Source organism: Neomonachus schauinslandi, chromosome 14 (assembly GCF_002201575.2).
Source record: "Neomonachus schauinslandi chromosome 14, ASM220157v2, whole genome shotgun sequence".
NCBI classification, from domain to species: Eukaryota; Metazoa; Chordata; class Mammalia; order Carnivora; family Phocidae; genus Neomonachus; species Neomonachus schauinslandi.
The window spans coordinates 59,767,491-59,784,727 of NC_058416.1; positions in this window are offsets into that span (position 1 = coordinate 59,767,491).

A 17,237-nucleotide genomic window follows, 5' to 3' on the forward strand; every position below is an offset into this window, starting at 1 on the left:
TCATGTTTGGGGCGTGCGTGTGTTTGCACAGGGCTATCCTTGGTCTGGAGGAGCCCAGAAAGGTCCTGGAGGATGCCTCTACAGGGATAGGCACAGGCAGCTAGAATCTCTGCCTGCCATACTGCCTTCCACCTGCTGCCCGGGCCTGCTGGTCACCCCGGCCCCCAGCCCAAGACCGACAGTTCAGTGTTCCCACGGCAGAAGCTGCACTTACGCGAGCCACGGCCTTCACGTGGTCTGAAACAGCAGAGCTATTGTAGGGACGCCGAAGGGTGTATAAGACAAATAGGACAGTTAGGGACCTGCCCTCCCCAGGCCTGGTGGCTGTGGAAGACACAGAGTCGTTCTGAAGTTTATGATGGCAACTCTCGTCCGCCTGCAGGCCACGGGCTGGGGAGGAATCGGAGTACACAGAGGGCCTCACATTCCTTTTAAGTAGTGTGTATATGCACATTTTTGGTGGAGCTATTTATAAGTACACTTATGTCTCAGTCACTGTGCTTATTAAAGACATAAATATTTTACATCTTAGCAAAGAAGTAAATAGTTTTCACAGATTTCCTAGCAGGCAACAGTGCAACCTAGACAACTCTTTTCATCTGCAGATTTCAACCTAATAAAGGATTGATCTAGGGAACAGGACTTGTTTCAATGTCACACTCCCAAAAAGTGTAAAACCAGGTTGACCAGGGGGAAGGGGGGTTTGCCTCCACCTTAGGATATTTTAAAAGTTATTGGGGCTTTGTTGAAGGGTGTCGAAATAGAAAGCAGAGATAGAATGAAACAGATTGAATTCCCCAAGGTGTGAGAACACTTGACTGACAGGAAAACATCTTTCTTGAAGGTCAGCTGATTACTCGTCTTAATTAGGTATCACACTATGTGACAAAAGCCTTCTGGCTCCAACGCCCGGTGATGATTTAGTGCCACACCAAAGCCTCAGACTGAAAACTCTCCCGGTAGTGTAGACACCCGAGGCCAATGGTGGGAAGCGGCTGGGTCTGAAGGCGGAATATTGTGTTCAAAGCAGGATTCTCCTGGGGGAGCAAGGAGGGCATGGGGATGAGAGGAGGAAAGCCTGGGGGTGGATGCGTTGAGGAAGAGGATTCATCAGCCTGTTGGAACTTAGTAAAGAGGGAGAAACAAGAGGAGGGTACTTCAAGAGCAAGCAAGATAACAATCACTCCCTTTTCTTGACTTGGTCTCAGCCACTATGCTGGCATGTGTCCTGCGTTTTTCACTCCGTCCCCTCCACAACCCAGGAGTGTGGCCTGGCAGGCTGAGAGCGCCTTAGGGACCCGCTTCCCCAGGGCAGGTGCACAGCCACCCTCCCCGCCCGCCCTCGCTCCACTGTCCTGCGGTGACATGGTTCTCTTCCTCTCCCCTCCACTGTCCACCCACTTCTTTATCTTCTCCGGGCTCCCCCCAAAACTGGAACTGGAATTCCCTCTTCTCAGGCACTGCTGCACGGGGCATAGTGTGTAATGGGCTTTTATCACCGATTTGCAGATAACGCAGCAGGCAGAGATGCCACCCTTTCGCACAGCACGGAGCCTACCTAGTCAGCAGGACCCCCCCCCCCCCCCCCCCGCCTGGCTCTTAAAACCTCCTGCTGCTTCTGCTTTTGCAGACGGGGCTGTAGACTCTCGTGCTTGGCTCAGCTCGTTCTCATTTTCCCTTTTGCTGCCTCCTCGTCAACTCTCCCACCCCAACTTCCCTCCCTGTGTTATAGAGAGTCATCCAGCTCCACTAGCCCCAAATCCCTAACTGAAAACCCCACATTCCCTCTGCTCCTACATGGGGTCTGGGGGCTCAGCAGGCTGCTAAGAGGGATGCTGGGCACATAGATCCTTGGACCCTAAGTCTCTACCTTGGATAACAGCCAGTTTGGTTTCAGGGAACCACGTTCCCCTCCCATTGTCTGTTCCTCACCAGGTCTGGCCTGCTGAAGATCCAAACAAATTCACAGCGAAGTTCACACCTCAGTGATTTGAGGTCATCCACTTGGCCGTTTGGCTGTTCATTTAGGAAACGAGTTCCAGAAAGTGGTGTAAGGGGACCAATGCCATTCTTAGCCATGCCAGCAGGTACAATTATTATTGTTTGCTTTTTTTCCTAACCCACCGCCTGTTGCAATTCAATCAAATTAATGCTTCATTTACTAGAGAATGTGATTTTGCAACACAAACAGGGTAGGGCTACCTCCAGAAGTCTCTGGCTTTTTGCCACCACCTACTGGTTACCCTGCACTTTCCTTAGCCTGGGTCTGATCTGCTGCCCCATGACCTTGCATTGGCCTGGGTGTTAGTGACAGAGAAACTGGTTCGTCATGATCCCAAACTGAGAAGGTGGGTCTGGGTAGTGCTTGAGATTGTAGAATTCCTGAATGTCCATTGCCCTGAGATAAGGGGCCATCCCAGCTATCCCGTTGATCACAAATTCTGCCAAAGACACAAACTTTCAGAGATGCTTCCTCTTACAGGAAATGGTAGACTTACTGAAAATAAACTTTTTGTTTAGGTTGAAGAACGACCTCTACGCGGGAAAGTACATGGCTGTCAAGTGTATAGTCCAAGGACTTTTTACAACTGAACTTAGCTGTAAGTTCCCAGATCAAGGAACAGAACCTCCCAGAAACCGCTTTTTAGTCACTACTGCCTTCCTCCAAGGGGACCACTGTCCTCCTCTCATATCATGCTTTTTTGATTAATCAATGCTGCTCAGGTGCATCAAGTTTGCTGTGTGGTGTAGAAGTTCACCCTCTTTCATTCCATTTATGAGCAGAATTTCATTGTATGGATATACTATAGACACCATATTAATCCATTCTACAGTTAATGGGCATTTTAGAGTATTATGAATCAAGTTGCCTTGAACATGTCTGTGGTGGACATACATACCTATTTCTGTCACCTACATACCTATGAGTGCAATTGCTTGGTCATAGGGTACACATATGTTCAACTCTGGTGCATACTATCACACAGCTTTTAAGGGTTTGTGCCAACATACACACTCACTCAGCAGGCTATGAGAGTTCCGTTTGCTCCTATCTTTGTCAACACTTGGCATTGTTTGTCTTTTTAATTTTAGCCATTAAGTGGGGTATGTACTTAGCACCTCCCTGATAACTAATAAAATTCAGTACCTTTTATAGGTCTATTGACCATTTGGGTATCTTTTTTCTGGTGGAGTGCCTGTTTAAGATTTTGCCCATTAAAAAAACTGTACTGTCTTCCTTTTTTCTATTTACTTGTAGAAGTTCTTTCTATATTCCAAATTTGAGAGTCCTTTGTCAGATAGATGTATGAAAAATAGGTTCTCCCACTCTATGGCTTGACTCCTTCCTTACTGAAGCATGGGTAAAATGATTGTTTTCCATTAGGCAAATTATTATGAAATTCTTCTTTATCTCTGGGAATGTATCTTGCCTTAAAGTGAATAATATTAGGACAGATACACAAGCTTTCCTTTAGTTATTGTTTGCATGCTGTGTCTTTCCCATCCTTTCAATCTTTCTTTACTCTTATATTTAAGTCATGGCTCTTGTAAGCATCAGTTTATTTCCCCCATTCCAGCCTGATAATCTTTGTCTTTTTTTTCTTTCAAAGATTTTATTTATTTATTTGACAGAGACAGAGGGAGAGAGGATCAGCACAGGCTGGGGGGGGGGGCATCAGCAAAGGGAGAGGGAGAAGCAGGCTCCCTGCTGAGCAGAGATTCTGACGTGGGGCTCAATCCCAGGACCCTGGGATCATGACCTGAGCCCAAGGCAGACACCTAACTGACTGAGCCACCCAGGTGCCCAAATCTTTGTCTTTTAATTGAAATGTACATTTATATTTAGTGTTATTACTGATATAATTGGGTTGAAATCTACCCTCTTACTATTTGTTTTCTAATTGTCTTCCTGTTTATGTTCCTTTTTCTTTCTTTTGTTGCTTTTCTTTAGGTTCATATAATTTTTTGAAATTCATCCCTCTGTCCTATTAGTTAATTACATATTGTTTTAGTGTTCTTTTAGTGGTTATCATAGAAATTATAATATCCTTCCTTGACTCACTAAGGTCTAATATAAATGCTTTTACCACTTTCTGAAGGAAGGGAACTTAGGACACTTTAACTCCATTGTCATGTGGGTCTCAGTCTATTGATAGTGATGCTCTTGGTTAGGAATGCCTGAGGTGCTCATCTGGGCCGGTAAGTCTTTAGTCTTGTGGTGAGCCCTCACAGACATTTCCCCAGCAGGAACCAATGTTGTGGCTAGACTGGCCCTGTCGTTCTTACGATTCCAAGATGCACCCCAGCAATGACCATCAGGAAACTTTGAGACATTGAAGTTTATTACTCACAAGTCCTGGAGGATGCATGACATGCCCTGGGTCACAGCGAAGTCACAGGTGGGGAGAGAGAAAGAGAGAGAGAAAGAGAGAGCAGACCCAGAGCTCTGCCTTTATTTGGATCAAGGTTGGGGTGTTCAGGGTTTTGCAGGTTCACTCTTGATCAGCAAATGTAAAAAATAAGAGTGGGAATTAGGCTGTGGAAAGGGAAAAGCAGGGTCACTCAAGTGGCTGGTGATCTAGGTTACCCAGAGTTTTCTAAAAGAACTTCATGGGTGGGGGCATCCTGGTTCCATACCTAGTTGTTTTGCTAGCAGCTGGGTCATGCAGCGGGCAGTATGTTTACTCCACATGGATGGTTTTGCAATGGATGCCCAGGCAGTCAAAAGCCTAATGTCAGGTACTTCTATCACAATTAACAAGCTTAGTATCAGACACTTGTGCCGCATCTGTTTACCCATCTCTCTCCTCTTATGCTAGTGTTGTGTGTGCTTTAATTTTACATATATTTAAACCCTTCAGGGCAGGATTATTGTATTATACAGTTAGAATTCATTTCTGGTGGCCCACATGCTCATTGCTCCTTGTGTCTTCCTGCATCTCTGGGTTCCCACCTGGAACTCTTTCTTTCTGCCTGCAGGATTTACTTTTCCTTCGGGAGAAGCTGCTGAGCACCTTGATCCATTTTAGGACTGAGGTGATTCAGGGGCCCAGCTGGGCGGCAGTCCTTGTGAGGTTGGTCCATTTCTGGTTCCCTCTTGTTCCTCAGGTGTCACCTTGTAGGACTCAAAAGGAGAACCTGAGTTGCTACCAGGGCCTGTTCTCTTTGCTGAGTGTAAACTCTAGGTTTTGCATGGTCAGTTTGCAAAAAGCTCTGCTCAGCTTATCAGCCACTGCCTTTGCTTTTGGAATTGGCATCTATCCCATGGGATAAAGGGCCCCCAAATCTCGGGCTTCTCTCTGCTGGCCTCCCTTTTCTCTGGATGTGCAATTCTCATTATTCCGGTAGCTCGCAGCATCATTCAAGCAGGTTTCTTATATGCGATATGCCCAAGATCACCTTGCCGGGCCAGGGCTGAGCCCAGACTCGAGCTCTGGGACCCCTGACTCTCGATTGCAATCTCCTCCCCGAGGCCATGATTTTTGCATTGCTTCTGATGCTGTGTCTGTAGGGTTGGAGGTAAGAGGGGCAGACTCTTGAGGAGGGAGGGGGGACTAGACCTGGAGGAAGCAGGAGAAGGAACGGGAGGGGAGGAGGCCTCTGGGTAGCTCTGTGCCATGTGGCCTGACCCCTTCCTGAAGTCACAGCCCAGGATGAGAAATGCTACTCTGTGGGGTGGCTACCTGGCCAGCAGGTGCTGGAGCCTCTGCAGCTGGCACAGCCTTTCAGTGCTGATCAAACTCAAAGCCACTTGTAGACTAATGTGACATTCTCCCATCAGTTTTCTACTACTGAGTGCGTTGACTTTGGGAACATCTAACTATTGGCCAGGGCCCTGTACAATATATATATATATATATATATATATACACTTCTCAGAGGGCAAATGACAGCTAACAAACATCAAATCCGTATTTTCACTTGGAATCCCAAACTCCCCAGGCCACCAGATTCCATTCTGTGGGTGCTCATGTCTCTCAGGTGGAGGGTCTGGGCCTCCTTGGAGGACAAATATTCAGATTCCTGATGTGTGCATCACTGTGATCATCTGGGCCACACACATGTACTGTTAACCATGTCCTCTGACTTGCATTATTTGCCAGATTGACTTCTCTTAGAGGAAAAAAGAGAAATGATGACTCTTGATCTCTGAGTGATATCCTGTTTCATTTCATTGTCTCTCCAACCCTCGGAGAGTCACCTCTGATCCCCAGCAAAAGCTGCTCTGCTTCCACAATGCATCTCCCAATAATCTCCTTCCAGAGTCCATTTGAATCCTGACCCATGTCCTCCATCTCTTACTGCACCGGGGAGGCAGGATGGTCGGGTGCTGAAGTGCACATTCTGTCGTCAGGGAGACCCAGGTCTACTCCAGTTCTGCCATGTAGTGGCTATATGAACATGAGCAACTTACCTACCTCCATAAGTCTCAGTTTCCTCATTTGTTAAATGGGGATATGATAGGAATTTAGCATTCCTGGAAGGTCTAATGAGATAACACCTGCAAAAGACAACAGTGTCTGGAACAGAGTAAATGCTCAATCAATGGGAGCTGCTGTCGTTGGTGTGGTGTTGTGAGCTTCACGATGGGCTTATATTGTCACAGACCTAAACTCAGATAATATTGCCACCATGCAAATGACTCTTTCCCCCTTAAGTTTTGCCAAGAACATGTAAAGGTGTTTTAAGACTAGCTCCTCTCATCTTCTAACCTACTCAGAACTTGTGGAAACATTAGCCTGGGCTGCCTTCAAGTCTTCTCTCCTGATATCATCACTGGAAGGCCAGTTCTGTCTTTGGAAACTCTCTTGGTAACTCAAGTGGACAGGCTCACACTCCTTCTTGAGTGCTACAGTGCTCATTTTCCATCCCATTGCAGGGAGCTGACAGTTTATATGTAGAGCTTACCTCACAAACAGTCCATAAATTCATAGCAGGCAACAGATTTCTCGGTAGGATGGTAGCAATATGGGATTGGTTCAGAACAGGGGCTTTGGTAGACCTGGAGTCAAATCCTATTTGTGTTAATTATTGTGCCTTAAAAAAGTGAACATAATGGCCCCTACTTCTCAGCGGAATGCTGTGAGGATTAAACAGTAGCTTGCAGTGCTGGGCACACAGTAAGTGCCCCCTAAATAGTAATTCTAGTTAATAATTAATTAATTGCATTAACAAATTAATAGGGATACATGACATTTTGGGTATCTCCCTTCAGGGTTTGTAGTCTAAATGCCAGCTTCCCTTTGACAAGATCCTATTCATCAAGTGCCTAATTGAGCATGTGTTTAGCTGAGTTTTGAAAAGACCTCTGTAGACCTGATCTTTCTCTGCAACCCTCACAGTCATAAAGCAAGTGCAAATGAATTAGCAAGGCATGCTTATGAAAAACAGACCGGCCAAGAGGAGCTTCTCATTTTAATACATTGCAGACCCAGCAAATTGTAAAAATAAATTAAGACTCATGATGCTATTGTTTTTTGAAGCCCTTAAAAAAAGTCCTTCTCTTTTTACTATGGGGTGAGGACATATGTTTTAAAACTATGTGATGCTTTAACCATCATGGCACCTTCTTACAGTTTTTCTGATGACTTGTACCCATCTTGAGAGCATCACGGCATGTTCTTTTGTCTTTCCAACAAGATGGTCATTTAAAAGAGAAATCATGATGGTTATAAATAGCTTTAATTGTTAAAGGCATCTTAGATCTTATGTATGCTCAGAAATAGAACATTCTAGTGGTTGGTATGGAAATCTCCTGGGGGCATGATGGTGGATAAGGGTTTGGGGTTGCAGCATGGAGTTGGGTGGGGATTCCAAACTTTGCCTCTGGCAGCCTTGGGCATGGTGGTCTCAGTCTAGTCAGGCACTTCCTTTCAAGGGATAAGATGGCTTGGCATACTGACATGTTCCCAGACTTGGAACATAGTGGTGAGGAGCTCTGTCTGCTTCCCTATAATAATAAAAGTCACTAAGTTATGCTGCTTCTGAATTGGCCATTTTAACTTTGACTCATCCCTTCACAATCTATGCATCCCCACTGCCCACACCCAGATATATTAGTGCCATGTAACGGACTAAACCCATCCCAGTTTTAGCCTCATTTAGACATAGCCAGTGAGATACACTTGCTATCAAATCAGATGAGTAGATTTGCTCTGCTCCTATGCTTCAGGTCTCAGGGGCCTTCTCCTCTCTCCTCTCTTCATGCATCCTTATCACTTCCACTCTTCTCCAAATCACTGGGTCAACAGATGATGGACTGGAGGAGAATAGGAGAATATATTTGACCTTGAACAACATGGGTGTGGATTGCACAGGTCCACTTATACATGGATTTTTTTCAATAAATATTTATTTCAATAAAGTGCTATAAAAGTATTTCTCTTACTTATAACATTTTCTTTTCTCTAGCTTATTACTTTACTGTAAGAATATAGTCTATAATACATATAAGACATAAAATATCTGTTAATTGGCTGTTTATGTTCTTAGTAAGGCTTCTGGTCAACAGTAGGCTATTAGTGGTTTAGTTTTGGGGGAGTCAAAATTTAGATGAAGATTTTTGATTGCGAGGAGGTTTGTGCCCCTAACTCCTAGATGGTTCAAGGGTTAAGTGTAGTTAGAATCCTCCAGATTATGTTCGTTCTCCGGTTACTGGAAAAGGGAGTGATATGAGGGGGAACTTCCTAAATTTCCTCTGGTCAAGTCTGGTCTCACTTTTGTGTCTTTATAGCTGTTTCCTACAGATAGGTCTCAGCTTCTCCTTTGTAGCACTCTCTTAGACCCACTTCATATCCTATGGGTGTCATGTTGAGTGCACTCTACTCCTCCATTCCATCCAGTTCAACCCTGTCTAGTTCAATTAATCCAAAACCACATGCTCTCAGCACTGGGAGCCAGCCACTGGGCCATTTCGTCTCTGCATTCAAGAGCTCAATTAACTGTTGTAGTAATTTGTTATTATAAATTTAACCCATGTTAATTTAGAAAACCTGAAAGCTAGAGCAAAGCATACAAAAAATGGAAATAAAAATCACCTTTAATCATATTCAGAGATTACACCTTGATAATTTTACTTTATATAGGTAGGTATGTATAGAGCACATATACCCAAATTTGGATTCTGATGTTTTAATTACATGTTAATGACACATTGCCTTGCATCATTTACTCTTGTTTTATTCATAAGAGTTCTACCTGGACTAGGAGGCAGAACACAGTCTTCACTTCTCTGAGTCTCAGTTTCTCCATCTGTAGCTGCAGTAAATGGCAGGGCTGGTGGTCCCTTGCGAATTTGTGGCAAGGCTAATGTGAAAGTCAATTGTTGTCTGTAAGTAATTAATATTACTTTATCTCTACTTCTAAGACTGAGTCCACAATAGGCTCCTAATCAGAAGGCTTGGGTTGATTACGTTTTTAGGTCCCGGGCGTGTTGCCTGTCCACATAACCGCACACGGGAGACTGACCAACGATCGCAGCCTGGCTTGCTGGGAGAATCATCCTGGGCTCTGAAGATAAAGGGTTAACCAGAGCAAAGCGTCAAAGGGCTCTCAAAAATGCAGCCTTTTGCTGAGGGGCCTCAAAGCCTCTTCCCAAAGGAGCAGGCAGTTAAGAGAAGCCTTATCTGTGAGAGCAATCGTCAGGAAAAGTTGTACGTTTTCTGCACTACAAAGGCGTTGCTTTCTTCTCTGGCTTTGACTGGAGCTCTTGAGATCGAAGAAAACTGTTGGCTACAGTTCTAAAAACTCCAGATAAAGGCTTTGATTTGTTAATTAAATTTTTACTATCTGCATTTGATATCTCAGCCAAATTGTATCCGCTGCAGGAACAACAAGAAAGTCCCTCACTTCAAAGGGGCGCCCACTCGGTGACCTGTAATTATGGAATTTACTGCGGGGTGAAGCGCTGTCTGGGGTGCACCTGCCATCCTAGCGCCGCCCCCCCCCACCCCACGCGGCCCCTCAGTGACAGCCGCTCCTCCTGGCCAATTCCAAATGGCCCCGGCTCCGCGCAGGAGCACAGGGGTGAGGCCAGCACACCTGCCCCGCGGGGTGGCGCGGGACCCGAGTTCCGCCCCGGCACCCGAGTGCCGCCCCGGCTTGAGCGTCCGCCCCGCCCACCCGCCTCGGCCCCGCCCACAGGCCCCGCCCACCCTGAAAGAAGGCCTCCTGGTTGTCAGGATGAAAAATGGTTTCTTTAATGAGAAAGTTGAAAGGCGGGAGCCACACTGGGTGAGGTCACCTGCTGCCTGCTGGTTCCAGGCAGGGTCTTACCCTTTCCTGTAAGCTTGACCAGATTCTCCTGCTACTTGGCAGGGGCCACGCCACCCTCTGGCCCTTTCATTCCCTTTGGGGCGTGGATATTATTAAAGGATATTTAGGGGTCCCTAGACAGGGCTGCTTCTCCAGAACAACACATTCACCAATCAGCACTGGTCTTTTTTTTTTTTTTTTTTTAAAGATTTTATTTATTTATTTGACAGAGAAAGACACAGCGAGAGAGGGAACACAAGCAGGGGGAGTGGGAGAGGGAGAAGCAGGCTTCCCGCCGAGCAGGGAGCCCGATGCGGGGCTCGATCCCAGCACCCTGGGATCACGACCTGAGCCGAAAGCAGACGCTTAACGACTGAGCCACCCAGGCGCTCCAACACTGGTCATTTTTGACATGAATATAATCGAAATCTGCAGACGGTCTATAGGAGTCCATCTACTGTTTGGCATAAGCTTTGCCTTGGCCATAAGCAGAGCAGAGCCAAATTTTGAGATATCTGAGGCAATTCTGTAGGACTTTCTAGTGGGCTAATGCCAGTGCAGGCTTTGGTTTTAATAGTATTTATTTCCTTCATTTTTATTTTAATTTTATTTTTTTAAATATATATATATTTTTATTTGACAGAGAGAGACACAGCGAGAGCAGGATCACAAGCAGGGGGAGAGGGAGAGGGAGAAGCAGGCTTCCCGCGGAGCAGGGAGCCCGATGCGGGGCTCCATCCTAGGACCCTGGGATCATGACCTGAGCGGAAGGCAGACGCTTAACGACTGAGCCACCCAGGCGCCCCCATTTTTATTTTTAAAATTCAGTGTTGGTACTATTGTTTTAAATACTAACAAATGGCCCTCCAAACCATTTAGGAAAGATGCAGAAGTATAAACAAACTGATCATAAAGTACAAAATTCAATTAAAAAAACAATTTGGGGTCCATCCAATTTTCACACAATAGATTGGGATGGATTTTTGTTTGTTTGTTTCAGACAAAAGGCTTGATTGTTTTGACTCTGGGTGGACCCAATAGTGACTCTAGAGCTGGTCTGCATAAAAGGGGAATTTATGCCTACAAGAGGAAGTTAGGGAGAGAAAAGAACACTTTCTAGTGGCCATATGCTGCATTAAAGGGTGCAGTCCAACATGACATAAATCGATGTTGAGCTGTTGACCTGAGTTTGAAAATGCAGGCTTGCTGCTCATCAGACTAGATCTGTCCTCTTGTCTCTCTATTATCAGATGGTGCTACTCACCATCCCCCCATCTGTTGCCTGGACTCCCTTTGGAGGAGGAATCTGCTTTCATTTGCTTTTGATGGGCTCTTTCTGAACAGGGGCATCTGAGTATCACTGGAGACATTTCACCAAAAGGGATCTCAATGTGGTGTCAGCATGTTCTGATACAGACCTTGTCACTTGAAGTAAGAATCATTTTAGAAACTACAAACTATTATATCCTTGCCTGGAAGCTTAAAAGAGAGCACACAGCACCAGGTCGGGGGACCATAGAATTTAAGAATTTACCATGAAGAAGAGATACCGATGGCAGACGGCAGCAGTAGCACTGGGAAGGGTGTGTGTGTGTGTGTGACTGGGACTGGGACATCATGACACTCAATGTCTGGAGACCAAAAGACCAATAGCTAAATAATCTATCTCAGAACATTAAAATGGATACTACTACTCTAGTGTTCAATAACACGTACATGTTTCAGGCTCCCTACTGAGTAAACTCTTCCTATTATCCCATTTAATCCTGACAATAACTTTGTGGGTCAGGTGATATTATTGCCAATGAACAAATTAAGACTTAGAAAGGCCAACTTCTTTTTTTTTTTTTTTTTAAAGATTTTATTTATTTATTTGACAGTGAAAGACACAGCGAGAGAGGGAACACAAGCAGGGGGGAGTGGGAGAGGGAGAAGCAGGCTCCCCGCCGAGCAGGGAGCCTGATGCGGGACTTGATCCAGGGACTCCAGGATCATGACCTGAGCCGAAGGCAGTCACTTAACCAACTGAGCCACCCAGGCGCCCAGAAAGGCCAACTTCTGACAAGGTCACACAATGCCAAGATTTAGTCCAGGTGTCTGTACCTTTCTCTTCCATGTTATACTATTCCCCCAAATGGAGAGAATAGCGTTCATAGGAAATGAAGGTATCTCTTGGATGGAATAAAATGTCAGAGGGTTGAGTTTCTCTTTGCCGACCTTTCTGAAGTGATATAGAACAGAGGAGTAGCCACAGTCACATTTGACCAAATATTTTCCAATGAATAAACTTCATAATCCCGGAAATTTCGGCTCCTCTCACCCAGATAATGATAATACTGTTTGCAATTTGGCTGTAACCTATGAGAGATTTCTTTTGCCAAGTTCAAGAAATAATAGGTAACTTCAGATCTTGAACAATGAAAATCGGAGGACTACTTATAGGAATGAAGAGAGAATACAACAACCCTAAACTCAAAGTTCAAGAGAGAGAAAAATATGTCTTTTAAAAAATGTGCATAAAGTTGAGATACCCTAACGTAGAGATGTAAATATTATACTATAACATTTAGCCTATTGGTGGTCCCCAACCATCTTCCTATAATTGTTGGAATGAAATGAAGAGTGCCTTCAAAACCATATATGGTAAAAGATACATCTGGTGTGTTTTGCATAAGAACTTTTTGCATGGCTCTGAATCCAGAGTTGGGTTAACTAACTATGCCTGTTGTGAGCTAAATGTAAATATTACAAATGTGTTCACCCAAAGCCTACCAGTGTGCTCTTAAACACCAGCCTGCATGATTCAACAAGGATGAATGATACACAGGCAAGGTCAAGGACGCAGGGACTCCTGAGGTGAAGCTCTGTCTCCAAACCCCTGAGAAGAGACACTTTCTCCAGAGACTTCACCCAGTGAAAGGGACAGCTCACTTTTCCTGGGCCCCTTTCCCTTCCATTATCCCTGAAACAATTCATAAAATGAAAATTGTCACATCTTTGGACAGGGGAGATGCTTTATGGAAATTCACCCCATCTCCTATATTCCTTTGTGACCACCATGAGAGGAATTAGTTACACATTCATATTATTTCTAATTTATGACCTGATGTGACATTGTCATTTAGAAGGAATAAGAAATCAGAGCTACTGTTGAGTTAAAGTATAATCACAGCGATTATTTCCATATTCCATCTGTGATTTCCATATACTATTTCCCACTCAACCTAGGGGGGATTGGGGAGGTCTCAGAATCACGTGATTGTCACCTGCCTCATCAGAGAAAAATCTGTCTTAACCGCTGTCCTTCATATTTCATAAAACATCATGAAACTTCAGGGTTATTCGACATGAGTTTGGTTTCTTATCTCTCTGGGGTTCTGAGATAATAATAGACGAATATGATTAAGATTTGTATCCCCCATAAGTAATAGAAAACAAAGTTAAAGCTCATTTGAAGTCTGTCTAGTCATCAGCTATTGAAGGGCCAGGATGACAAATTAAGGATGACAGATGGCCCAGAATCAGTGTCAACGGCACTGATAACTTTTGTCTGCTCTCTGTGTCTCCAGGGTCTTTCATGGGGTGATCTGAATGTTCTAATAAAATGTGGCAGTGGACTGCTTCCAAATGCTGCTCTTCCCAGTTAAAGACAAGCTGGAAGTTCTATCCTGCAGAGGACGTACCCAGCAAAGGACTTCACTCTCGTTTTCCTTCTAGGGAACAAGTTAATGAAAACTGCACATACGCATTTTGACAGATCCTTACAAATCACATCAGTTTGACATATATGGACTAGTGGTGACTCAAAGCTCCTTGGACACGAGGCTGGGGCAACTCCCCATCTTCAGCCTTCATTTCTGAAGACTTTACGGAAGACAATTAGCCAGCTGGACAGGAAATTCCTGGAAAGACTCTCTTAATGGGTCAGTGCAAATGGAAGGAAAATGCAAATTTGGTTTCCTCATAAAAAAAGAGAACAGATCACAGTGGAGGCATACATGTAGAGAAGCCAGGGTGGCGCTGACGGGAAAAGGCATGAGGCAAGCACAGGTCTGAGCATCCGGGGGAAAGAGGATGAAAGCAGGAAGGCACAGAAGGTGAGCTAAGCCAGTTCTGCCTTCCTGGATTAGCAATGATGCAGGCCCGTGTCCTGGAGAGGCCAAGTGCTGCTGACACCCTCTGCCACCAGATGTCTGGGTAGGAATCCCTGCCCCACCACTTAGGTGTCAGATGATCTTGGGCAAGGTCATCAATGGTCAGATTGAGTTATTTCCCTTTCTGATAAAAGGGAGCTGGTGATGGTATCCACTGCATAGTGGTTATTAAGAGGATTAAATGAATTAATACATGTATGTCCTTAGAAGAACTTTCTGCTTTATACTTGTCACTTATGTGTTCATTATTATTACTAGATGGGGATTGAATTTTTTTCTTGTGAACTTTTAATATCTCCTTAGCACATCCTTTAGTCGATCTGAGAATCGATAGGGTAAAATCAGACCTCTATGGCAATCAGCCAAACACACCACTGTTGTCCCTTCTGGATTTGGAGGGAACGATGCATGAACTGGGGAAGGGATCACCCTCCCTTGCTTCCAGGAGACAGGTTCACTACATGTTGGGCAAATGTGGGGTATGGAGTGTCTCCACCACAAGGTCTATGTGTGGACCCTGAGGGGCCATTAAGATGCAGCCTTTGGCTCTCCGTAGGGAGAGTCCACGTCTCAGCTCTGCCGCTTACTAGCTGTGTAACCTGGCACTTTACCAAATCAGTGCTCTAGGTTCCTCCTTAGGAAAATAAGAGTAATAAATAATGTTTCCCTCCCCAGGGCTGTTAGGAGGATTATGTGAGTTCATACATGTAAAACACTTAGAATAGTACTTGACAATACTGTAAGCACCATATAAATGTTAAGTAACTCTATTATTATTATTTTTATTAACAGCAAATAGGGACCCAGGTTCTTGGGGACATAGCCTCTGAATGACAAGTAGAAGAGCTTATTCACTTATTAATCAGCCAATAAACATTTAAAAATACTTACTCTGTCAGACACTCTGCTAGACCGTGGGGTTTCAGAAATGAATCAGACTCAGGCCTTTGAATAACACAGGAGATTGGGGGGGGGGAAGGGGTAGAGTAACCAGGTGGTAGAAAAATCTGGAAAATAGTAGATCCTCAATAAATGTATTTTTCCTTTTCCTTCTTTTTCCAAATTCCAACTAATACTTCTCTGTTCTGACCAGAGAGAACTGCTTCTCTTCCCTCTGCCCAGACATAACAAGTGCTGGTTTATATAGTCAGTCTTCATTTGTATGTATCCATATATTTACTGTTTACTATCTCTGGCCTTCTATCTAGGAATATTTCTTTCTGCTGGAAGAAAGCCTCTCAGTATTTCATTTAGTGTGGGTCTACTTGCCACTTGCATACTTTGGCTTTTGTTGGTGTAAAAGTGTCTTTATTTAACTTTCACTCTTGGAGAACATTTTCACCAGGTACAGTGTGTTACTAGGTAGGCAGCTAATTTCCTTCAGTTTTTTTTTTTTTTTTTTTGTATAGATCATTCTCTTGTTCTCTGCCTTCCATTGTTTTTCTGTCAAAAATCAGAGGTAAGTCTAGCTACCGCTCATTGAAAATTATTTTATCTTTTTTCTCTGGCTGCTTATGAGATTTTCTTTTTGTCTTTTTGGTTTTCTGCAGGTTTCGTATTAATAAATAATTAATAATTAAGTAATTCATCATTCTTTTACTTAACAAATATTTACTCAGCACACCCCCCAGAGCTTGGAGTCTAGCAGTGAGAAAAGACAGGCCAGCTCAGTGTGGAGGGTCACTCTGACTCTGGGAGCAAGCCCAGGTACTTTGGGAATGCATGCTGCTGGGGTTGTGTTTAAGCCAAGCTCTGAAGGACAATTAGGGGATCAGCAGGTAATAATCAGTAGGGGATGAGCAGAGGCGAGAGAGAGAGAAAGAGAGAGAGAGAATGGTTCTGAATGCAGGGTCTGCATATGCAACGCTCCAAAAGAAGAGGGCACGAAGGGCTTTGTGGAATGGCAGGTGGGTCAGTGGGTCTGCAGAACAAGAGCTTGTGGGCCGTGAAGGACAGTGGCCAGAGATAAGGCTTGTTTATCAAATGCCTAGCTCCAGCTGCACTGTCTTTTTAACTTTAGACAGGTATTTACTTTCTACATGACATCTTGCCTAGGATGAGTCAAACCTCCTCGAACGCACCTTGTCCAAGGATCTGGCCTCTATTTTCCCAGTCTCCACCTCATCTGGAACCCCAGCCACATTGATTCAGTTGCATATACTGCAGAAGAGAGCACCGTTCTCTGCATGGCCTAGTGGACCTGTGTGATTTCGCCCTCCTCACTGCTGTGGTCTCGTCTCACACCAAACTCCCTTGCCCTCTCCACTCCAGCTATGGGGACCTTGTTTTCAGTTTCTCAAGCATGTGCTCTCTTCTATCAGATAGATTTTATTAGTGTTCCCTCTTTTTGGAAAGCTCCCCCCCCACCTCATCCCTTCCTTGGGGAAGCCTTTCAAACCACCCCCCTCCCCCATTACTCATTCTCATTCCATATCACATTTTCTCTCACAGAGTCAGTCACAGCTTGCGAGTAGGTGTTGATTGGTGTGGTTATGTGTGTGGTGCTGGCTCCCCGCAAGTCTAGTTTCATGAGGGCAGAGACCATATGTACTCTGTTTACGTTTATTCTAAAGACTTGGCACAAAGGACCTGCTCAATAAATCCTTGTTGAATGAGTACCCCATAGCTATATTAAGGGTTGTAGGTGTTATCTTGAGGGCATGGAGGAATCACCAATGTTGTAAAGGACAGGAAGATTTCCTAAGACTTTCTGCACTGGAAAACTCACTTCCCACTACCGTGTGGACAGAGCACGGGACGGGTCAAACCGGAAGGGGAGGAGCCTTGGGGGGTTGTGATACTGGTGCTGGTGGGGGATCATGGTGGCCT